This window comes from Ursus americanus, chromosome 28 (assembly GCF_024610735.1).
Source record: "Ursus americanus isolate L20-20 chromosome 28, mUrsAme1.1.p, whole genome shotgun sequence".
In the NCBI taxonomy this organism is placed as follows: domain Eukaryota; kingdom Metazoa; phylum Chordata; class Mammalia; order Carnivora; family Ursidae; genus Ursus; species Ursus americanus.
The window spans coordinates 14,249,601-14,274,430 of NC_142154.1; the positions used below are offsets into that span (position 1 = coordinate 14,249,601).

A 24,830-nucleotide genomic window follows, 5' to 3' on the forward strand; every position below is an offset into this window, starting at 1 on the left:
CCAGGCCCCTGGGTCCCCAGAGCAGCCCCTCGCCGGCGCGAATCGTCGGGAAGCCGGCGGGGAGGGCGTGCGTGATCGAGGGAGGAGCAGCTCTGGCGGAGGCCACTGACGCCCGGATTGGATTGGTTCCGAGCTCCGGTCGCCGCCGAGGAGGGTCCGGGGCTGCTCGACGCGCTGACAAACGTGGCCGTCAACACCTCTAGCTGCCCGGGCGGGTTATTTCAACAGGCTGGGAAAGATCGGCATTTTGAGTGACAGGCGACGCCTTTCCTCACTCCCAGTATTTCTGCTGCCGCGACGGCACTTAGGGGAGCTTAGTTTTAGATGGGACATTAATCTTCACTTGTTAAGAGATAGCCTGTCAGTATTTACCCGGGGCTCTCCCCCTCTCCGCAGCCGCTGCACACCCCCCCCCTCCGGCGCTCGGCCACTCCCCGGCGGGCCCAGCCACAGGCGCGCGCCGTGTCGAGGGTCCACGCGCGACAACGGAGAGGACCCCGGGGTTAACCTGGGGCAGAGCGAGCGTGTGGCAGAGGCCCGGCGCGAGCTGGAGGTGAAAGTCAACATGGACTTAAATTACAGCCCAGCCTGGGCCGGCGCTCCAGAGGGTCCTGGCACCCACCCCTGGCGTTTTCGCCTGTTTGCAGGTGGGGAGCGTGGAATACGTCCTCGGAGACAGGCTTTTCCTGAAGCCACAAAGCACACGCGCGCTTGCACTCTCGCTAACTCAAGGCAATCGTCTTCCTGCTTCCCTAGTCCTGATCCCTCAAGTTTCACCGCCGTGAAGTCATCCGCGATCTCCCCTTTACCATCAGCTCTATTGCGGTCACCTCTCTAAGTTCCCCGGAGTCCCCCGCCTTTTAAATGATGTTCTGTCCTGCAACCCCCCCCTTCATCCCCCCTCAAGAAACCCAGAATAGTTCGCTCATCTGTTCCTGATGCAGGCAAACTGCAGAGCTGAAATGAGCTGAAATGAGAACGGAATGGAAGTAACATGGGTTTGCTTCTGCATGACTTCCCTGCAGGAGTAGTTGCAACAGGGTGTCTAGGTTTGTGAGATCCGTGGCACAGCTGCAGGTGTGGGTTGCCTTCTCACGGACCCTCTGGCCAGTTCCCCCACCCCTGCAGCTGTTCTCGGTACACCCCCTGGTTCGACAGCTGTTTCTTTGGCTCCATTAAATGCCCTTCCTCCACCCGAGATCGCGCAACTTCTTCCCCGTGCCCTTTAAAAGAGTTACACTTTGGAAGAAGACTTAAAAAAAAAAAAAAAAAAGGACAAGAAATGGATATAGGTTTTGTAAGTGTTAAATAACTTTCTCAGTGTGTATTAAAGGAAGATTGTATTTTATCAACAGCTGATTGATGCAGCCGTGTGATCCTGTCGGTTTGTCTATAGTATCATATTTATTTAACCTGCTGAGGGACTATGTTCAGGGGCAGCCTGCTCATGCTGACAAGAGCATGCACATTACACACTACCCCAGGTATTTTGATTGATTGTTCCCACCCCAAAGCCTTTGGTTCATAATTTAGCACAGCAGGCTCTGCATCACAGACTAGGTTTCAAAAAAAAAAAAAAAAATCCAGTAAGAGATTTCAATGAACAACTACTGCCAAGAAACCTTTCTCCACCTGCAACCCCCAAATATTTTAAATACCTCCTGAGATGGTTCAGCTTGTATAATTACAGGGCACACAACCTTTATTTACTCTGGTTCCCCCAGTGTAATCAGATTATTCATTTTAATTTGTGGCTGGACTAACATTTCCTTAACTGGAGGGGGGGTGGCTTGGTGGTGGGGTGGTGTTGGTGGTGAAAATGCCGAATAAGTGTGGGCTTCTCTTTTTCTTCTCCTTTGCTGTCTTTCTTTCAATAACAGGTTTGGGATATGGAAGCAGGAGGAAGGCAGACAAAATGGTTCTTTTTTTCCTGAAGTTGCACTGGGAATTAGGTCCTGAATTAGGTCCTGAAGTCCTTGGGCAGCAGATTTTACTCGGCTTCAATGACCCGCGCCCCCTCCCCCAGACCCTGACCCCTGTGAGTGAGGAAGGATTTTTTTTTTCCCACAAGTACAAACTGTCCATAAACGTCCCTAATATTTGGGTCTCTTCAATTAAATGATTCGAATAATCTGGGCACATCTGAGTGGTTCTGAAAATAGCCCTACCTACTGAAGGACCAAGGAATAATTACTTCCTATGAGATTTCTGGATTAAAGGAACTTTCTCCTTGGCTTTTAAAAATGAACACAAACAAAGTACCAATGGGTATGTATGTGTACCAACCAATTTGTGCTTGAAAAATATTTCCAAAATGGAACACGTTTTTCTGTGCATCTTCTTGGATTACTATTAATTTGGTTAGCAATGGTTTTGTGTGTGTGTGTGTGTGTGTGTGTGTGCGTGTGTGTGTAAAGGTATAGTCTCAGATGTGTGCTATTTCTCAGTAATAGAGGTGCTGTTGTTTATTGTGTTTGGTACTTTTACATGCGTCCTTTAGAAACTCTTGAGTTGACTCGCGAAGCCTGGAAAGGCAATCCTAGCACTGCTATGTATCTCTGTCTACCGGAGTTTCATTTTGTCATTCTAGATCAGCTGGGAAGGTCATTACCAATGTGGTCAATTGCACAAGTGTACAATGCCGCACCAGGGGGTGAGGAGTCATAGCATTTAAAAATGATATGAAATGCATAATTGCACCACCCCAAATGATTCAGCACATCTCAGTAGTTATTTTTCTCATCAGCTCTTCAGTTAACATTGCAGAAAAAAAAATCTTGTATACCCCAGTGATGGCAGCAGTGGCAACATTTGTAATTAAAACTCCCTTCCTCTTTCATCCATTCATCCACTTGTTCATTCATTTCCCCTACTTCTTTAGTGTGGATTTGCCTGATTGTGTACTTTATAATGGTGGTAAGGAAATTAATCAAGTGTGATCTATACTTTCCATTCCAGCTAATATTTTAAGTGTCCCTTATATTTGGGGAAGGTTTGAGAGGCTCTGATGGTGTACCTTTTTTGCTGATAAAATAATATTCAGCATTTAAAAAATTTTTTGATATTGCTATTTATCCCTAGATGGTGTTCAATGACAAAAACCAAAATATTTGCAAAACTCCAGGACATGCATCCTTCTGCTGAGAAAAAAAAGTCATTATCAAAAGTAAGTACAGACACAATATCCACAGAAAAGTGAAAGGTAGACTGACAAAGGAAGTATTTACCTATGACAGAGTGTCAACCAGGGGATACGAAGGCAAATCAAGCAAGGCGAAGGAAAGGCCAATTTGTGGCGAACAAAATCTACACATTTTAATTAGTTGAGCTAAGGAGTTTTGAGACACCATGTGAATCAATTTGCAGCCATTTTCCAAAATGTTTTACGAATCATCAGTTTGCATTGAAAAGAAACCTTTTAAAAGCCATCTACCACCAAGTTTCTTGAATAGAATTCAATGTATATTACCCCTAATGATGAAAAAAAAAAAAACCAACTTCCACATGTTGTCTCCTGGGGAGACAAATAAATTGGGTGGGACCCCATTTCTTTCCAGTGGGAGCACTTTTATCATATTTAATACGTATTCACACACAGACACATCTACAAAGGAACTTCTTTGAAGTTTGCCCACTTCTTAGCTCTGCAGCGCTGGGCAAGTTACTTCCTTTCTCTGTGCCTTGGTTTCCTCATCTAGTGAAGTTATAATAAGTACCTCCTTCAGGGGCTGCTGTAGGAAATGAGCTAATACATGGGGCTCTTAAAGCTGTGTCTGCTGTATATTTGCTACTAGATTGGCACCTGCTATTATCATAGCTCATATATGCATCAGCATATATTAATTAATTAATTTTATTATTGACAACAGTGCTTTTAGTTATGGTCACCCAAGATGTTGTGCCTAGACTCCACAACTTAAACTCTAATTAGCAAGCGGTCCTATTAAAGCATTGCAACTCAAACTTGGGCTGTGCTGAGTGCAAAACTGCCCCTGGGGCAAAGCGATGACTGTCCTTGTCCCTGTCTCCCGAGGCCCCAGACACACTAAGTCACCTTCTTTTTTTTGTTTGTTTGTTTTAAGATTTTATTTATTTATTTGACAGAGAGAGAGGCAGTGAGAGAGGGAACACAAGCAGGGGGAGTGGGAAAGGGAGAAGCAGGCTTCCAGCGGAGCAGGGAGCCCGAAGCGGGGCTCGATCCCAGGACCCTGGGACACAACCTGAGCCGAAGGCAGATGCTTAATGACTGAGCCACCCAGGCGCCCCAAGTCACCTTCTTTGTAAACAAAGTAAAATGCAACTCCAGGGCGTGGTTGGCACGCCACTGAGCTGTTTGTACACCAAATCACAGGGAAACTCCACTAAGAGCCTTAAGAAGGCAAACAGCGATGTGACTGACTTCTCAGCCCCTCATTGGTAAGGATGCTGGCACATTCCATCCTCATTCTGCCTGATGTGCCTAAATCCTTCGTGGCATATTTTAACATCCTCCGGGTTTTACGATACTCTTTTTCTATGTGGCACGCACTACACTCTATTAAGCTGTTTGAGTTGAAATTTATTTTTAACAGAAAGGGATGTTTCCTCATATGTTAGAAGGTTGATTAAAAACTAGGATCTTGATGTGAAAGGGAAAGAAATAAATAATATATTTTTTCAGGGTTTGATTTTTTTCACATGTTGAGTTTTGAAATTAAGACAATGCCCGTTTCAGTGGGGAATAAAATCAGCATTACCTCAACTATGGAATATCTTTCTTTATGTTTTTGAGCTGCTCTATTGCCTTTCCAGATAGTAACTCAAGATCTGAGCTAAGTGAAACCAGAGTCCTTGAAAAGCAGCTAACAGCACCCCTCCTCACGCCCTCCCAGTCACTCTACATGGATACAGATATGACTTGCTTTTGTTACAGTTAGATCGCAGAACCTTGGGTACGAATAGTTTTCATTTTATGTCACTTCCCCAACGAAATCTTGCAAACAAGCCCAGACAGGAGCTGATGTTTTCTTACACATGTTAACATTGACCTTGCCACTTTGAACCACACCCCTCATCTCTTTAAATCAGCATTCCACATCCTACTCACATCTTTTCTTTTCAATCTGCTCCATGGTGTAAGACTGTCTCCACTCTGCATATGCATCAGAAATGTGTAAAGTCCTGAGAAGTTGGACTTTTGGGGAGGTTGTGATGCAGAGAAACAGGCATTGTACTTTGCTCATGTGTTAAAATGTTGAGAAATATTGCTAAAATTATTTCCCCCTAAATATCATCTGTCATTGCTCTATTTGCTAAGAGAAGCGAGTCTCAGATGTTTCACATCAGCTTCAGGGTTAGATATTTTCTCACGTTTTAATTAAGTTACTCTTTTGGATCAGGGAAAGGTAATGTTAGTGAAATATACATAACTTCCTATGTCTCTTTTTGTGGTTGTTCCACAGGCCTGGAAGGGATCTTTGACTTTCTGGTATTTGGACAAACAACAGCTTCAAAGTTGCCTACAATGTACTAAACAGAGATATGAGAACTCCCCGCAGATAGGATGAAGTTGTTTCCTGTATGCGAATGCTGAGATTTAAGGAAATATCATGATTCCCCTTTAACTCACATATAAATTCTTTTTTTGAATGCTACTCCCTTTGAGATTTGCAAATAGTTAAACCAGTTTACACAGTTCTTTTTTCCCCCTTCCTTTTAAGTAGAGCTCTTAAGTAAGCAGACACTTTAACTGGCCTTCTTATTAGACGGCTTTTTCTTTATTGCTTTTTCATAGCACAGCTATCAAAAATGAGATAATGTGCAAGATCTGGGACCTAATCAGCTTTCTCGCTGAGTTTAAAGAGTCCAGAGGCTGTTTAAAGGTAGCTCTGGTTATGTGTGAGGGCCTACCGCATGTTTGCTCTGCCACATTTTGATGGAGAGGGTAATGTGTTTGCTAGATAAGGCAAAAGGGACCAGCCAAAAAAGCAAGGCTCTGTTTGATAAACCCTGACATATTTAGCCATTTTTCTCCCACATGAAAGGAAGCTTTAAAACTCCAAGGAAAACAGAGGTGTCCACTCAAGCACACTAATGTTTATCGAGACAAAAAAAGTAAATAAAGAAAATTGGCATCTTTTAGTCTATTAAATTAATTAGCTCTAGGGCTTATCATGAAATTGAAAAGCTGGATAAAATACAAGTCTATTTCTTGTTGTTGTTACGTGATGTGAAAGGTGGGTTCTTTACGTCAGTGTACATTGAAAGGACAGTTATTTTGCTTGACTTGTCTTGCTCTGGTAGAAGACTTGAAGTCTGTGTGAAGGAGCTCATGAACCGAAGTTACGCTTTTATAACGCTGATCAGCAGGGACTTGGGATGAGGACTCAATCTGAAATTCGTGTTAAACATACACGATGACATTTTTTTGTTAAGTGATCTAGAGCCTGAAAACAGATTTATAAAGCCAGAATAAAAATATGCCACCTGATATTTACTCATAATTAGAGGTCAGTTCTAAAAGTCCAATTAAAATAAGTTCGTACATAAAGATAAATAAGGTGGCTTTACAATCTAGAATGATGTGACAGTGCTGGAGGTGAACTATTGATTACCTTATAATAATTTTCCTTTTCTAGAAAAAGTAAAGGAACAAAATATCAGAAATCATCACAAAATAGAGCCGTCTCTCAAAATAAGAATTTAAATGATGTAAGTGTGAAGATCATTTGGGGCTCAATTTTTATAGTGTGATCACTTTCAGTTAATTTAGAAGGAAATATCAATCCTAAGTCAATATCCTAGTAAAATTTTCTACTTTTTTTCCTTAGAAAATTTACTCCACTGATTTGTTGTTTTTCTAAATTACAAGTATTTGATAAACTGAAAAAGTGACCTCAGAAGATTAGTTCATCCACAGGACATTTTATTTTATTTATTTTAAAGATTTCATTTTTTTAAAGTAATCTCTGCACCCAACGTGGGGCTCGAACTCATAACCCCGGGATCAAGAGTTGCATGCTCCATCGGGTGAGCCAGCCAGGCGCCCCTGTAGAACATTTTAAAATATAATCACTTGAATCTTTAGAACTGTTTCTTTTATATATTAATCATTTTAAACATTTTTTATGGCTCCGTGTTAATAATCTATATGAGTGTAGATTTTTAGATGAATTTAATGTCAACTAGGGATTAATGTGAATTAATTAAATTGACTGTATCTTCTTTAATGAGAAAAAAGGATTTAGTTTTAATACTGATGATCTTAATAAAGCTTCTCTCTACTTATCTGTATTTTCTCAACATTAGGAATTATTTTTATTAGAAGGTGAATTAATTTAATAACGGCAGGGTGGCAAAACTTGAAATAAATCAAGTGATTGCAAACTGACTTTGCTATTGTTCATGAGGCTGCGTAATTACACCAGGTAACTTTCAATTAGAAGGGACTCCATTTGCTGGAGCTGTTTAAAAATAAAAACATACATTGGAGTTCACACTTGTTTTTCTTTTGAAGCAGCCATCCAACGGAATTTGAAACAGTATCTACAACGTAAGGCAAGTCATCGTTTGACACACTTGACTCCACTCTGTAAATGGTTAAAAAGTCACATCTTATAAACGCATTTCCAGTGAAATGATTGTCCGCAAAGATGCAGTCCCATAGAATAAAATCCTAGGAGGAGTCTGTGAGGCCTCGGAAATGAACTCATCTCTCTCTGACAAAGACACAGAAATTCCAAGCTCATATTTGCAATATGTAGGTTCCATGACGTCTGCTGTGTAAGGTAAGATGTGGAAAAAAGACGGATGTTAGTTGAGCATGCCAGGCCACTCTGTAGTTCTTATTCTTTATTTTGGGGGGGGGCATTCCCTGGAATTATAGGCTGCAGTTGTTTTTAAATTGAATTTTCAGGGGCAACCTGGGTGGCTCAGTCAGTTAAATGTCCGACTCTTGATTTCGGTTCAGGTCATGATCTCAGGGTCTTGAGATAGAGCCCAGTGTCAGGCTCTGTGCTGAGTGTGGAGCCTGCTCTCTCTCTAAAAAAATTTTAATTTTCATTCATTTATTATTATTTTTAAAAGATCTTATGTGTAAGTAATCTCCACACACAACGTGGGGCTCAAACTCACGACCCTGAGATCAAGAATTGCGTGCTTTACCAACTGAGCCAGCCAGGTGCCCCTCACTGATTGATTATTTTAAAATGGAAGATGGAAGAGGAATGCAGGGAAACAGGGACCAGCAAAAACAAAGCAAACCAAAACCAAAACTGAAAGGCAAACAAACCAATCCACGCTCTCCCCGCACCCCCGCCATGTACAGCCTCTAGTTAATGGTCAAAACTTGGGTATAGTGTCCACCACCCGACCCCTCATGAAGCCTCCTCCTCAATGAATACAATGCTGTACTTCCCCTTATTCTGTCAGGACTGTAGTCCTTGTGTTTAAGGGCCCGACAAGCTCATTCCCAGTGCCCTGGCGCTTATGAGTGGACGCAGAGATGGCTCATGCATTGGGCTGGGTGATGTTGGCATCTTCCTGGGTTCATCACCCAACCAGTCATATAGGAGGCTGGCTTTATTTTTTTAAATTTTTTAGAAGGTTTTATTTATTTATTTGAGAGAGAGAGAGAGAGAAACAGAGAGCATGGGGAGAGGGGCAGAAGGAGAGGGAAAAGCGTACCTCACTGAGCAGGGAGCCCGACATGGGGCTCGATTCCAGGACCCTGAGATCACGACCTGAGCCCAAGGCAGATACTTAACCGACTGAGCCACCCAGGCGCCCCTGAGGCTGAGTTTAAAACAAATTATGCAATGATATGCTTATTAACTTGAAACCTGAAAGCATAGTGTTCTAGACCAGGAAACTCCCATTTAAAAAAAAAAAATTGTGCCCAGATCTGGTTACCAAATGGTGCGAGGCCAACATAGCTTTGACTAGCACGACTGCCTTGGACCCAGTTCTGGCTTTGCCGATATTCATAAAAGACTAATCTCATCATTGCTCCTAAAGATGATGACGGCAATAGATCTCAGTTCGGAAACAAAATAAAGATCAGTGGAGAGACGGTTGGGGTGGGATGTGCAATATGTCCTAAAAGAGCTTTCAAACGGAATCAGGTAGAAAACAGGCATTGCAGGTAGTGAATTTCACTTCAGCATAAGAAAGAATTTTCCAATAATTCGATTGGCTTAAAAATAATTTTAAAAATGACCACCCCGTCTGTCAGGGGTGGCAGAGAGAGGATAATTGAATTATGGTTGGGTGGAACAGATCAGTGTTTCCTAAACCTGGTTGCATGAAATGGAATCATCTGGGAAACTAAATATCCACGTTATACAAATACGTGAGAAATGTCTTCCAGCACAAACACAAGCGTACCATTTGCAAGTGTAATTTCTGGTATTTGTTAGAAATGAGACCTTTTGGGGGTACCTGGGTGGCTCAGTGGCTTAAGCATCTGCCTTTGGATCAGGTCATGATCTTGGGGTTCTGGAATAGAGCCCTGCATGCGGCTCCCTGCTCAGCGGGGAGTCTGCTTCTCCCTCTCCCTGTGACCCCCCACTCATGCTCTCTCTCTTTCAAATAAATAAATAAATAAATAAAAATCTTAAAAAAAAAAAAAAAAGAAGAAATGAGACATTTTGACTAGGTAATACCAAAACAAGATGTAGTCTGTATCAGAGCAAAACTGCTTTTTGGATTGTTTCCTATGAAAGTCTGCAAATCACCCTGTGTTCCTTTTCCAATAACATTCTGATGTGGGAGAAATCTCATGAAAATAAACATCAAGGACAGTCACAAGGGAAGCAGATGCAGAAGCAAGCCAGGGTTCTGGTTCAAATTATTTTTTTCTTTTAATAAATGATATTGTAACACCAGCTACCATTTATATAAGACATTATTCTGTTCCTAAATTGCTGGCTGACTTTTCCTAAACTCTCTGACATGAGCTTTATTTTTCTGAATGGGGGATCGAGGAGTTGAACCAACTCCGGACTGGTCGTTCCAAATGTACATGAGAGGGGGCTGACGGGTCTCTAGGTGGGTTGTGGGGATCCATGATAATTGGGACTGGTGGGGACCATGGCAAAATGGAGGGCACAGACTATTCGAAAGAGGGGTGCCACTCTTTGACCCTTGTTAAATGTGGCCTTGCGGAAATGCAAATTCAGTTTTATCACAGCTTTTGATTTTTCAAGATAACCTCGTAAGGCCAACTTTCAACATGTGAAAGTGGCTATTTCAAATATTATTTTGCAGTTGCAGACGGAGAATCCTGGAGGCGAGATGCTGTTTATGAGTCACGGGCTTCTTCCATCCGGACCGGCTGACGGCTGCAGCTACCTTCTATCATTAGCATTTTCTGGCAGTACTGCTCCAACTTTGGTGTGCATGAGACCACCTGGAGAGCTTGTGAAATCACAGACTTCTGGGCTCCACAGTAAGAGACTCTGGTCGGCGTTTCTTATAAGTTGCCAATGGGTACTGAGACCCATCCCGGCTAGTGACCTTGCAAGCAGGGAGCCAGTCATATAGTATGGCTCCCTTTGGCTTGGTTACTGTTGGGTATTCATGTGATTCATCCAAGGAGTCTTCCTGACTCCTCTTCCTCTGCTTCTCCTGTTGCCTTCGCTCCCTGTCTCAAGATGACACCTTAGGGAAGGTCGTAGTTGGCACTTTTGCATTAGGACAGGGGAAGACATACAGTACCGATGCAGTTAGTTTCAGCCCTGTTAACTTGGCAGGAAATGCTCAATCCTGTTTATTTATTATTATTATTATAAGCATTCTGTAAGCTTAAGGTGTACAACATATTGATTTGATACATTTATATATTGCAGCATGATTACCATGGCGGCATTAGCTAACACCTGTATCACATCACGTAATTATCATTCCTCTTGTGGTGTGGACGTTTAAGAATCCAGTTTCTTAGCAACTTTGAAATACATAATACAGTATTGTTAACTCTAATTACAAGGCTGTACATTAGATCGCCAGATCTTCCTCTTCCAACCACAAGTGTGTACCCTGCGACCAGCATCTCCCCATTTCCCCTACCTCCCAGCCCTTTGAAACCGCCATTCTACTCTGTCTCTATGAGCTAGTTTTGTTTTTCAGATTTCACATATAAGTGATATCATACAGTATTTGTATTTTTCCTTTCTGATTTATTTCACTTAGCATAATCTCTTCAAGGTCCATCCATGTTGTCTCAAATGGCAGGATTTCCTTTTTTCTCATGGCAGGATAATATTCCATTATGTGTGTGCTATATATATTCCATTGTGTGTGTGTGTATGTATATATATATATTCCATTGTGTATATATACATATATTATATATTCCATTGTATATATATCTCATATCTTTATCCATTCAGTTACCGATAGACACTTAGGTTGTTGCCATTGTGAATGACACTGCAATGAGGATCAGACTGTGGGCATCTCTTGGAGATCCTGCGTTCATTTCCTTTGGGTATATGCCCAGAGGTGAGATTGCTGGATCATACGGTAGTTTCATTTTTAGTTTTTTGAGGAACTTCCATACAGATTTCCATAATGGCAGCACCAATGTACATTTCCCACCAACAGTCCACACGTGTTCTATTTTCTCCATATCCTCGCCAACACTTGTTTTCTCTTGCCTTCTTGAGCCTAACCGTTCTAACTGGTGTCAGGTGACATCTCGCTGTGGTTTTGATTTTCTTTTTTCTTTTAAAGATTTTATTTATTTATTTGACAGAGAGACAGCCAGCGAGAGAGGGAACACAAGCAGGGGGAGTGGGAGAGGGAGAAGCAGGCCTCCCGCTGAGCAGGGAGCCCGATGCGGGGCTTGAACCCAGAACTCTGGGATCATGACCTGAGCCGAAGGCAGACGCTTAACGACTGAGCCACCCAGGCGCCCCTGATTTTCATCTCCCCGATGATGAGAGGTGTAGAGCACCTCTTCATAGATCTGTTGGCCATCTGGATGTCTTCTTTGGAAAAATGTCTATTCAGTTCCTCTGCCCATTGTTTAAATCGGATTGGTTTTTTGGTTGTTGTTGTTTTGAGCTGTATAAATTCTTTATAGATTTTGAATATTAACCCCGTATCAGATCCAAAGTTTGCAAAGATTTTCCCCTGCTGTATAGGTTCCCTTTTCATTTTGTTGATGGTTTCTTTTGTTGTGAGAAGTTTTTTAGTTTGGTGTCATTGCTTGTTGTGTTTGCTTTTCTTGCTTGTACTCCATACTGTTTAGAAGATAAGGTCACCCCTGGGGGCGCCTGGGTGACTCAGCCGTTAAGCGTCTGCCTTCGGCTCAGGTCATGATCCCAGGGTCCTGGGATCGAGCCCCACATCAGGCTCCCTGCTCAGCAGGAAGCCTGCTTCTCCCTCTCACATTCCCCCTGCTTGTGTCCCCTCTCATGGTCTCTCTGTCAAATAAATAAATAAAATCTTAAAAAATAAAAAAGAAGATAGGGTCACCCCTAAACACCTTGTGGGTAATCAGCTTCATAACTAAGTATAGTCATTGATACATGGGTGATTACTCAGCACCAGACAACGTGCAGGGTATTTTATCTATGCTACCTTTAGTCCTAACAACCTTTTCTGAGGTAGATACTCTCACTTCTAGTTCACTGAATTTCAGAGAAGTGAAATACCTCATCTTAGATCACACAGGCACTAAGTGGCAGGAGAGAGATTTAAAGGAGGACAGCATGATTCCAAAGTCTGTTCTCTTCCCGGGATACTTCCGAATTTATGTGCACACAGAGTAGTATCACTTGATATAGTATAATTAATACAAAATAAAAATCATACCTTGCCCCGTAAAGGTTGCAAAGTGATTAACAAAAATGTAAATTATACTGCTAAATAAAATAAATTAAAAGCGAATAAAACAAAATAAGAAGGAAAGGAAGATGACGTACAAAATGGCATCCCATAAAGTCCTCTTCCCTTGCTAGTGGTGGGTGATGACTTGACCCAGAGCTCATAAAGAAGGGGTAGTCTCTAAGAGCACCACGTGAGGGGGTGATATGGGCCATGTGAAGGCAGGGTGGTCTCTAGCCTTAGTTCAGGATGCCCTCTTGGGTGTGTGACTGCCTGAGAAGTCTACCGAGGTGCTCATGGGAACTACCTACACTTGAGATCTACGAAGTCATGGGTGACGCCTATGAAGAGCATTCGTGGCCGTCGACCTCCCTAAAGCAACCTGCATGGTATCGTAAATCTGAAGCCTGGGATCCCGTCCACTTAATTCCATTTGTAATCTGACACAACACTGTAGCTACACAGGGTTTTCGTTAAAACAGTACCATCAGGTTGAGGATAATGCTTCAGGTGAATTGCTTTAAATTAAATACACAGTCATGTCCCCCATACACTTCAACACTGAAAGTCTGTCTTTGCTTTTCCGTTCCATTTGTTTTAGAGTTCAGTACATTTGGTTGGTTGATACAGAGGGAGAGCTTTGCGATAGATGATTCCAGAAGAAGAAACAAAATGAACCATGGGAAAGAAACAAGATAAACACAAAACAGAAATGTTTCTTGTTTAAGGGCAAGGGAAGACTCTCACATTTGAAACAAAATTTCTACAGAACTTATTTGCAAGTCTCTTCATCTGGAAATGAGGATGTTGGGTGCTATGGACCTCTAAGTTTCTTTCTGGCTGTACTACTTGGGAAGTTATGATTCAGACCGTGATATGATGGCATCAGGGAAGGGCACAGGAGAAAGAGGGAGTAATCCTCAGAACGCCACAGCTGAGCATCCTTCTGAAATGTGGTTAGGCGGCTCATGGGATGAGACGTCTCTCAGTCTCCCCCATAGCCTGACACAGCAAAGATCAGCCCGCTAGCTCAGAGCAGGGAGTTCAACCCAGGCTGGGAGACATTTCCAAGGAAATTCGATCTTCTGCCAACTTCCTGACTTAAGTCATCTCTCAACATCTCGTTCAAATTATAAAGCCCATGCAGTGTCATCAGGCATTAATAGGGAGACTGGTCTGGGTTCTGCTCTGGGGTTTGTACATCGGCCACATCCATGTTTCCTAACTTCATCTGGGTTTCCGGAAAACATTTGGCAGAGGTCATCGCCTCAAGCACTTGGCTTTTTAAATTAACTTTCTGGTAGTGACTTCCTGATCTGAAACCACGTCCCTTCCTATTTTGGTTTAAGCTTGTTGTTTGGTCAGTGCCAATCAAATTAAAAAAAGCAGAAACAAACAAAGTACTTTTTGAGGTTCCCTCATATGGCAGGTGCAATAGTTCGTCCTCATAGGATCGAGGATCTCTGGCTTCTCCGAAAGCTGAGTTGGCTTGCCAGTTCTTCAGCAGACCATGATTGGGGATCCCTGGGATCACTACATGTCTCTTTCATATGCTTTGCTTTGGATGTTATTGTTTCTATTTCAGAATGTAGAAGCAACTGGATGGCTAGACGTACATTTTAAAGCAAATGAATTTTTTTTTTTCAAAAAACCACATCAGACCCAAAACAAACCAAAGCATATGTATCCTCCAGCCTGTTTAGTTTTGGGGCTATGCCGGCAGGATGGTAGATGTATGCTGAGTTATTGACCCTTTTTCCTTTTAGCTTCTGCTAATTCTAGGTCCCGTTCTGACTTTCCTGGGCAGCTAGCTCTTCTCTACTATCGGTTCTTGGGGCTCTGGAGGAGCTGCTTCCATCGTACTTTCTTGGCCATCAAGATTGGTCCAGGGCTTAGCAAGTTGTCCATTAGAGGCAATCAAAGCTTGTATCAATTATGATTAAGTTTGGTTTTCAGTGAAAAACATCCACAATGAGAGTGGCTTAAATAGGATAGATTTAAATAGGTACTTATCCTTGTGGATAAGTCCAGAGATAGACTGTTTAGGGCAGATGTGATAACTCTATTCTAGACTTTTTTTCTTTCTTTCTTTCTTCTTTTTTTTTGTAAAGAAATTGACATGCTGATTCTTCTTTTTTTTAAAGATTTTATTTATTTGAGAGGGAAAGAGAGAGAGCAGAGAGCAAGAACACAAGGGCTGGGGGAGGGAGAAGCAGACTCCCCACTGAGCAGGGAACCCACCATGGGGCTCCATCCCAGGCCGCTGGAATCATGACCTGAGCAGAGTGCAGATGCTTAACCGACTGAGCCACCCAGGCGCCCAAGACATGCTGATTCTGAAATTTACATAGAAATGCAAAGAACCTAGACTAACCAAGAACATTTTGTAGAAGAAGAATACAGTGGGAGGACTTTCAGCACTTGATTTACAATGATTTACAATTTACAATTGTAAAATTACAATACTTAAGCAGTGTTGTATGGTATAAGGTAAGACAAATAGACTTTAATAAAAGAGTCCAGAAATGTTCCCATTCATATGTAGTCAGTTAATTTTCAACAGAGACACAAAGCAATTCAGTGAAGAAAAGGAGAGTATTTTCCATAAATGATTCTGGAACGATTGGATAGGCAAGTGAGAAATACAGTACTTATACCACACACAAGCTATAATTCCAGATGGACCATGGACTCAAAGTACAAGCAATAATAGTAGACTTCCAGAAAAAAAAGATACCACCTTTAAGCATATGGGGTAGGCAAATACTTCTTAGAATTTAAAGACATTTTAAGAAAGATAAAAATTAAATATAAAAAAGATAAACTACTTCATCAAAGTATGTTCTACTTATCAAAAAATGTTATTAAGAAAATGAACAGGATTTGTTTTTGTTTCCGTTTTATAGAACTTTAGTATAATTGGGATTCTTTAACATTTAGTAAAACATATAAATTTTTTGAACATTGCATGGAAAAGTTTCTTTTTTTTTTAAAGATTTTATTTATTTATTTGACAGAGAGCCAGCCAGCGAGAGAGGGAGCACAGCAGGGGAGTGGGAGAGGAAGAAGCAGGCTCCCAGCGGAGGAGCCCGACTTGGGACTTGATCCCAGAACGCCGGGATCACGCCCTGAGCCGAAGGCAGACGCTTAACGACTGCGCCACCCAGGCGCCCCAGAAAAGATGTTTTTTAACCTGCTTTTTTCTCCTTAAAACTTCCTTTGCCTTCTTTGTCACTATTAGGCATCTCTATTGCTCTGTGTCTTTTGCCTCTCAAACCCCAAATTCGCTAACCTCACTATCATTGGAATATTATCTGCCTTCCTACATGTACGGAGTCTTAGAGCTAATTCATTCCATCTATGCAATTACCCCTTTGTCTATAAAGATCTCCGCTGGGATTTCCCTGGAAATATTTCAGTGATAGCTTCATTTTGCAGACAAAGGAAACTGAGAGAATAAAACATTTCCTGGAAATTTGACACTCTTGGCGTTGAAAAGTTAAGCACTGTAAATGTAACGGATGCAAACAAATTAGTCCTCCCAGTACTAATGTCAGAACATCCCCTGAATTCCTATGTGACTGCAGCTCCAGAGATGGGCCTCACTGGGAAGCGTTGCCCATTCTGAGGTTCCTTCTTTGCCATACCTGAACATTACCAATTAAAGCTGTAGGATTATTTTATGAGTAGGTTTATAAAATGGGTCCTGTGTGTGTGTGCGTGTATTTAGCATACCCTGAGTGTATGTATTCTTTCTAACTACAGTTTCTTGAAATTTTAAAAATAAAAAAAAATTCTTTAAAATTCTATTTTCGCCGTGATTAAAACACGATCTTGTTAAAAGAGAAGAGAGTTGGGGTGCCTGGGTGTCAAAGTCGGCTAAACCTCGACTCTTGGTCTCGGCTCAGGCAGTGATCTCAGGGTCATAAAATCGAGCCCTGCGTCAGGCTCTGAGCTCAGAGGGGAGTCTGCTTGAGATTTTCTCTCTCCCTCTGCCCCTCCCCCCCACTCGCGTACTCTCTCTCTTTCTCTCTCTCAAATAAATAAATCTTTTAAAAAAAAAAAGACAAGCGAGTTGCTAGGGGAACAATGGTTGAGGGAAGAGAAATCTTACCTCTTCTTGTATGTAAATTGTATGTATATTTGGTCTTTCTTTCTTTCTTTCTTTCTTTCTTTCTTTCTTTCTTTCTTAAGATTTTTCTTTTTAACTAGTCTCTACATCCAACGTGGGGCTCAAACTCACGACCCTGAGATCAGGAATCGCACGGTCCACTGACGGAGCCAGCTAGGAGCCCCCATGGTGTCTACCTTTCTAATACATATCGAGTGAGACTGATCCATCACTTTGCATTTGCCGAGTGGGCTGTGTTTTATGAAGGATTTTCACAGACATGTGTATATTTAATCCTCAACGACATCAGAACTCTGGAGGTTTATGATGTCTTCTGGTTTTACGCATCCTTTCCCAATATGAATCCTTCCAAAGGTTGTGGTTGCTGAGGGGCGCCTGGGTGGCTCAGTTGGTTAAGTGACAGACTCTTGATTTCGGCTCAGGTCATGATCTCAGGGTCATGGAATCGAGCCCCACGTCAGGCTCTGTGCTCAGTGAGGAGTCTGTTTGAGATTATCTCTCTTCTTCTCCCTCTGCCCCTCCCCCTGCACTCTTTCTCTCTCAAATAAATTAGTAAAATTAAAAAAAAAAAACAACAAAAAAGATTGTGGTTGCTGAACTTCCCTAGAAAGGAGCTTACACTGCTTCCCCAGAACTCCACCCAGTGACTTGAATACAATTATATTTTATTTTCATGAAGTTCCATGGATTCTTCGTGAATTTGACTGTGACCACCCCATGTTGTGAGGTTGCCCAGAATCCATTCACACTTCTCACAGCATCCATCCATCCCTTGCTATGTTCTGGGATTGGTATCTTGCCAGCGCAGTCTGAAAGAACGCATCTTTCTTTTCTCTGTCCCAGTACAGACAGGCTGGGGCATGTGTCCTAAACCTTGCAAAGAGATGGGAGAAGGCTTCAGACCGTCCTCACTAGAGGCTTCTGAACAGAAAATTCTTACAGTGAGGGAGATCGTGAGCTTGATTCTACCCTCCAGATTCGCCTCTCTTTCTCCCTGCTCCCAAACCTGGTTCTACAGTCTTCCCATTCCTAATCTCCTTCCAGCGGATTTTCTCCACTTGACGTTAGCCAGAGTAATTTTTCTGTTGTCTCCCCTCCAAGCAGCCATCTACGTCCGTTCTCTTTTGGAAATGTGAGCCGACAGTCATCAGACTGTAGTTTGCCAAAGTGGTTTGCCAGTGGCACTGGGTGAAAATTTCAGTAGCAATATCCCGATTCCCTTAAACAGAAAGGAGAACTTTGTTGGAAGGCAGGACTTTATAGACCTTTACCCAAATAAGAACACTCCTGCGCTTCCATTCTTCTACTTTCCGTACCAATCACAGAGATGAACTAGTTCGTAAGGATACATGTATACAAAATTCTGTTCTATATCAAATTACGCATGAAGCTGACTGTTTCCCAGACTGATTAGGTAACAATTGTGCCTAGGATTTTCCAGGTGTCCAGGGTTAGCTAAGCACTATCTGTGCATTATCTCATTTAATTCTGGAAACAACATGATGAAGTTAAATTGCTGGTATGTGGCAGAGCCAGCATCCAAACTAAGGGACTGAGCCACACTCCATACCAAGCACTCTAATACAATAATTATGCACTGGATCACAAGACCTGCTTTCTGATTACACAGAGTGTGGAAATAGATAATTTTTATTCTTAATGCTTATTCTTAGCTCCAACCACACATTCAATTAATAGATTTCATATTTATTTTATTTGTTTATAAAAATGCTTTGCTTTTATGATTAAATGACTAAGTGGCAGGGACTATAACTTACTTAATTACATATTGCTTAATTGGTGTATTAGTTAATTAGATGGAGTTAATTTTTAAAATTAAGTAATTTTATTTTATAACATGTTACTTCTCTGATGTCGATCATATTTCTCCGTTAATTTTGAAACTTTGACTCAAGCATTATTAAATGTATAAATAGTTAATTTTAATACTGAATTAGTATCAGTTATTAGTGATTATGTATACACACACAACACACAGAGCTCAAATCTATTAACGTCATTTATTTACAAAATACACCAAACATATAAAATATGAAGAAAAATCTGCATGTAACTGCCAGAAGTGAGCCTCAGTCTTGAGATTAGTTTGGAAATTTTATTTAATTTTGGCATTTCTAGTCTTAGTATTCTCTCCTAGTATTTAAGTAGAAACGATTCTAGGTTGAAAACCCCACTGTGAGAAAATGACTTAACTATGTTGTCAGCTTCTTTAGGACAGGGTCACTGTTTTATATTCCTCACGTGGAATAGCTTCCGGCGCAATAAATGTTTGTTGAATCTGAATTTTGAATTTAAGTGAAATGATGCTGAAAATTTTACATTAGTTACCGCCATCCATCTGAATGTAAGCCAGCAGTTGCTCTCTTGCATAGGGGAATCCTTAATGAGGTTTCCAGTGAGATTATTTTGGTGACGGTACGAACTGAAACATTTCATCTCCTTTGAGTTTTCTGCTGCAATCATGCATGGCTTAGCCTGTAGGCGAGGGTCTCTGACTCAAATGAAAATTATAACATTTATTATCATTAAGATTTCTGATACTTTATGGGACAAGACATTTATAAGTTCATCTCTATCCCCGATTTTTGTAAGGACAAAGACACTGATGCCCAGAGAGGTTGAGTGACTTATTAATGTCACACAGCTCCTAGTCCTAGAAGTAGCTATTGAGTGTAGTGACTCTGGGTCCCTGTTAGGTATTTCTTCTACCGCACTGACCACAGAACATCTTAGTAAGTGATTAGAAATGAGTTAGTACTTATTCCTGAGCTTAACACTTCCCTACTAGTTTCGCCGTTTAGATCTGTATTCAATGGACACGATGCACCGTGAAAACAAAATTGTCTAGAGGGGCATTTCAGGATAAGAATTTCCTGTGAAGTATTTAAGGTATTTCCAACACTTAGAATGGGACAGCTTGGTACTCCCGTACACTACTGTGCAGTTGTAAGTTGGGACAACCGTACCGGAGAGAGGGTAGCAAGGGATATCCACAACCTTAAAAAAAGGATATTCCCTTCAATTCAAGTTTCATTGCTAAGATGTGATCCAAAGGAAACAAATCTGACAAATGTACTGACACAGATAGGTGCATGTGAGCACACCCGTATTCGTGGTAGCATTGTTTATTTTTAATTAAAAAAATTCCTTGTAAATATTTATTTATTTATTTGAGAGAGAGAGGTAGAGAGGACGTGAACATGAGGGAGACGGGCAGAATCACAAGCAGACTCTGTGGGGCGCGTGGAGCCCCAGGCAGGTCTCCATCCCACAACCCAGAGATCATAACTTGAGTCGAAATCAAGAGTCAGGCACTCAACCGGCTGAGCCACCCAGACGCCCTCTGGTAGCATTGCTTAAAACAAAAAGTTGGAAGCATGCTGATGTCCATCAGTGGAGATTGGTTCTGACACCTACTAACCCTAGATATGCAAAGAATCTGCAGCCTTTTTATTTCTTGATATTTGATGGGATGTTTCCACGACGACCTAACTTATCGGAGGGTAATAGTGGTCTTGGTGGTGGGTGATTGAACTTTCAATGTGCCGCTTAGTGAAAGACAGTCTTATCTGCTTTAAACTGTCTGGAAAACTGATTCTTTTGGGCCCATGCACAATGTTTTGGCTTGCTTTCCTTCCTTGTTGCTTCTTTCGGAAGTAACACCTAAGATGACCTTGTGGTTGCGGGGGAGGAGGTGACATCTTTTGTGTTCTTACTGGTCTCTGCTCCTATCTGGCCTCTTTGGAGTAATAATGTTCCTGAACTCATTAGTTGGAATGCACAGTCTTAGACATTTGCTTTTTTTAAAAAAATGTGACCGAAATCAATTCTTCCCATTGTCCCCTTCTTTGCTAATAAGCATGCTGGGCACGTGGCTGCCCAGCCAGAGGCTAAATTCCCCAACGGATCTTTGCAGGGGAATGTGCCCATGTGAGTGACACAGAGTAGGACAGAAGTGATATATGGCACTTCATTGCTTGGACCTTCAAACATTGTACTCGCACTCCCCTGAGTTTTCTTTCCTCTTCCCAAGACTTGGAAAATTGGTATGACTGTGACCCAGCTCTGGCCCTGAAATAATGACTATGAAGTGTGGGGGGGCATAATCTGGGTCTCTGAATGGCATCACAGAGCCCAGCAACAGCCAACCTCCCCTCCTAAGACTGTTACGGGGGGAGAGAGATAAACATCTACATTTTGAAAGTAATTGTATCTCTTGCTTCCTGGGTCCCACATCTCCTTTTCAATTTGTTTGGTCCTTCATTTTGGTGGAATAAAATGATAGCTTTCTAAGAAAGAGTTCATGGAAGGAAAATTTTAGAGACCTGTCTAAAAATGTCTTAATTCTAGCCTTTAGTTTTATACTTAGTTTGGCTGGGTATAGAAATCTAAGTTAGAGATCATTGGCCTTAAGATATTTTGAAAATTTACTCCAGAGATTAAATTTCCAGTCCTTTTTTTCTAGGGCGAGGGTGGGCTAATTTTTTGGGTGTGTGATCTGGGGAGAAGATCTAGAGATTTGACTTGCTCTTAAGCTGATTTTTAAAACAATTTTTCTTGTTTTACTGTCCTCACCTCCCCTTCCCCTGTCACTCTAAGTTCCAGAAATACTTGGTGCCATGCATATTTGTACCCTTGGAGATTAGTTAGTGTAATTCACATTACTTCACAGATTCCCCTATGGTTGGCTTATGATTCAGTTGTCTGGGATCTGCTAATTCAGTGACCAGTCTTTCACCTGCTTTCTAGATTCAAAACTTTTATTGCTTTAATATTATCTTTCATTCTCCCTATCCTTATAGGCTTATGTCTCTAAAAAAAATCTTTTTCTAGCATGTAGTAGGTTGGAGAAATGAGTGGAAGCATATGTGCATGATCGTGGATAATACTTGCTGAAGAATTCAGAATGGTTCCTCATTTTCTTTTAGATTCCTGCTGTATTATAATGGTGAATATTCTATTGTTCAGCTGTAGAGTTAAAAGCACATTAAGGGGGGCACCTGGGTGGATCAGCTGTTAAGCATCTGTCTTCGGCTCAGGTCATGATCCCAGGGTCCTGGGATCGAGCCCTGCACTGGGCTCCCTGCTTGGTGGGAAGCCTGCTTCTCCCTCTCACACTTCCCTTGCTTGTGTTCACTCTCTCTGTCAAATAAATAAATAAAATCTTGAAAGAAAAAAAGCACATTCAGGGGCGCCTGGATGGCTGTCAGTAGAGCATGTGACCCTTGATCTCAGGGCTTTAAGTTTGAGCCTCACATTGGGTGTAGAGATTACTTAACAATAAAATCTTTGAAAAAAAGCATATTCAAAAACCATTTTCTTTCTTTCTTTTTTTTTTTAAAGATTTTATTTATTTATTTGACAGAGAGAGAGACAGGCAGCGAGAGAGGGAACACAAGCAGGGGGAGTGGGAGAGGAAGAGCAGGCTCATAGAGGAGGAGCCTGATGTGGGGCTCGATCCCATAACGCTGGGATCACGCCCTGAGCTGAAGGCAGATGCTTAACCGCTGTGCCACCCAGGCGCCCCCAAAAACCATTTTCTTAATGAAAAAACAAAATACTTGAAAGTATAAACTTTACAGCTCATGAGATCTTCATTTTCTCATGTGCTATTTCTGTTTTGCCAGTTTCTGGTTAAAAAAAACGAATTTAGAGAATTGTTGCATCACTGAAAAGCAGGGATCTTGAATGTTTTATGAAGAAATATATATATATATATATATATATATAAAATAAACACATATGTATTTGAAAAAATATATATTTGAATATATAATTTATATATATATTTGAAGAACAATATTTTATTCTTCTAGTCCCAGAGAGTACCTTTTTGTTGTGTGATGTATCTGAACAGATCACACCACTCTCTCATTCTCTCTCTTAGGATCATGGCATGGGAATTTGCAAAAATAGATGAGATTGGGGTTGCTGTCCTTGATTATGGAACCAAGTGAAATGGGAATTTGGAATGCCATCACCAAAAGTCTGATCTCAGAAGTAACACTAACTTATCCACTGAAATAATGAACTCTAGAGTCAACAGCACTCTGCTTTTTTCTTTGGGAGTCAAAGTTCCTTCTCCAAAGATAACCCAGTGTTTGGAACACCATAAGGCACAGATCCTGTGTGATTTTCCCAGTATTTGGGATGACTGTCAGTTGTCTTGGTGACAAATGTATTTGTGGGGTGGCTTAGGGATTCTACAATATCAGAGTGGGAAGAGTTTTGGAGACTGTCCAGTCCCGCTGCCTTTCAAATGCTGAGGTAATACCTACAACATGAATGCCAAGCCATTTTATGGGTGAAGATTAAAGGTTTCCAGTGTAAATACATTTCTGCATACAGTCAGGTAGACGTTGTCTCTGAGGACCACAGATTCCCCTTTCCAGGCTGCTTTTCCCTTTCTGACACACTAAGCAATGGGATCTGCTGAGTCATCTAAGTAAAAGATGAGGTATCCACTGTTACCATTTTGGAAATTTCATGCATTTTAATTAGGGCTTTCAGATCCAAGAGCGTTCATTTTCTCATCTGTCAAATGGAGCTAATATCACCTACAATGAAGAGATGTTTAAACAGTTGGAATAAATAAAAAATGTCCACCACTGTAATGCCTGGCAGCTACCACTATTGATTTTTGGTTTTTTTTTGTTTTTGTTTTTGTTTTTTTTTTGAGAGAGAGAGAGAGAGAGAAAACATACAGGTTGGGGGAGGAGCCGAGGGAGATGGAGGGAGAGAGAGAATCTCAAGCAGACTCCATGGTGAGCATGAAGCCTGATGCGGGGCTCAATCCCATGACCCATGAGACCATGACCTGAGCCCAAACCAAGAGTCAGATGCTTCACGGACTGAGCCACCCAGCTACCCCAACTACCACTATTGTTAAGGGAGAAAATTTGTTGCAGAAATTATACCTGTTTTCTCTTCTGAATCTGAGATTCTGCCTGCTTGGGAGGCTATCTGGGCTTGCAAAGAGAAAATGATCAGCCCAGATTGTGATGCATGGATTGGTAAAAGCCTTAAAAATACTTCAGGGTTCCCAAGCTGCTCTTAAAAATATGTGTTTATTAGCCAGCTTAGTGGAATAAAGCCTCTTCTTATCACAGGCATAGTGGAATCCTGGTGAAGAAGAACAGCACAAGGGAAAGGGCAGGCCTGAGTTTGGCTGATCAAATGCAAAAATGAACATTTTAATTAGTCTTTAGACTCTTTTTTTTTTTTTTAACCGGTATAGGAAAAGCTAATGAAATAAATCAAGCCCTTGAAATCAGGGAAAATAAGTTAAGTAAAAAGAGAAGCCAAAAACAAATCAATCATAAGGGTGATTTTATTGCACATTTACATGGAGTAGACAGACAGTGTCTTCCAATCCCTGCAAGAGATTGAATGCTTGTGTCCTCTCCAAGTTAAAGTGTTAAAATTCTAACCCCAGTATGATGGTATGAGGAGGTGGGTCCTTTGGGAGATGATTAGGTCACGAGGGTGGAGCCCCCATGAATGGAATTAGCACCCTTATAAAAGAGGCCCCAGAGAGCTCCCACACCCTTTCTGCCATGTGAGGGTACAGGACAGCCTTGTATGAAACAGATATCAGACTCTCACCAGACGCTGAATTTGCCAGTGTCTTGATCTCTACTTCTCAGCCTCCAGAGCTGTGAGAAATACATTTCTGTTGCTTACAGGGACTCAAAGTATGGTAGGCCGCTACAAGCAGTCTGAATGCACCAAGAGGACACCCAGAGATGAAGCATACCCTAGTGGTTCTAGCCATCCTTCCAGAGCAGAGGACTTATTCTATGTTTTATATGCTAAGCCACTTGGAAAATTAGTATTTGATGAGAGCCAGATTGGGAATGATCATTTC

The 24,830-nt window shown here is 41.5% G+C and overlaps 1 long non-coding RNA gene across 2 annotated transcripts in view; it reads left to right on the forward strand.

Moving 5' to 3' along the window:
• LOC123790804 (uncharacterized) overlaps window positions 1-24,830 on the forward strand; it is a 95,752-nt gene that overhangs the window by 59,495 nt on the left and 11,427 nt on the right. The window contains exons 2-5 of one of the 2 annotated variants that reach the window (XR_015722116.1): window positions 3,082-3,166; window positions 7,496-7,766; window positions 10,246-10,426; window positions 15,828-18,621. This is a non-coding gene — a long non-coding RNA (uncharacterized LOC123790804). Of the gene's footprint in view, window positions 1-3,081; window positions 3,167-7,495; window positions 7,767-10,245; window positions 10,427-15,827; window positions 18,622-24,830 lie in introns of those variants that run through there. The other variant, XR_015722115.1, reaches the window with a different exon arrangement.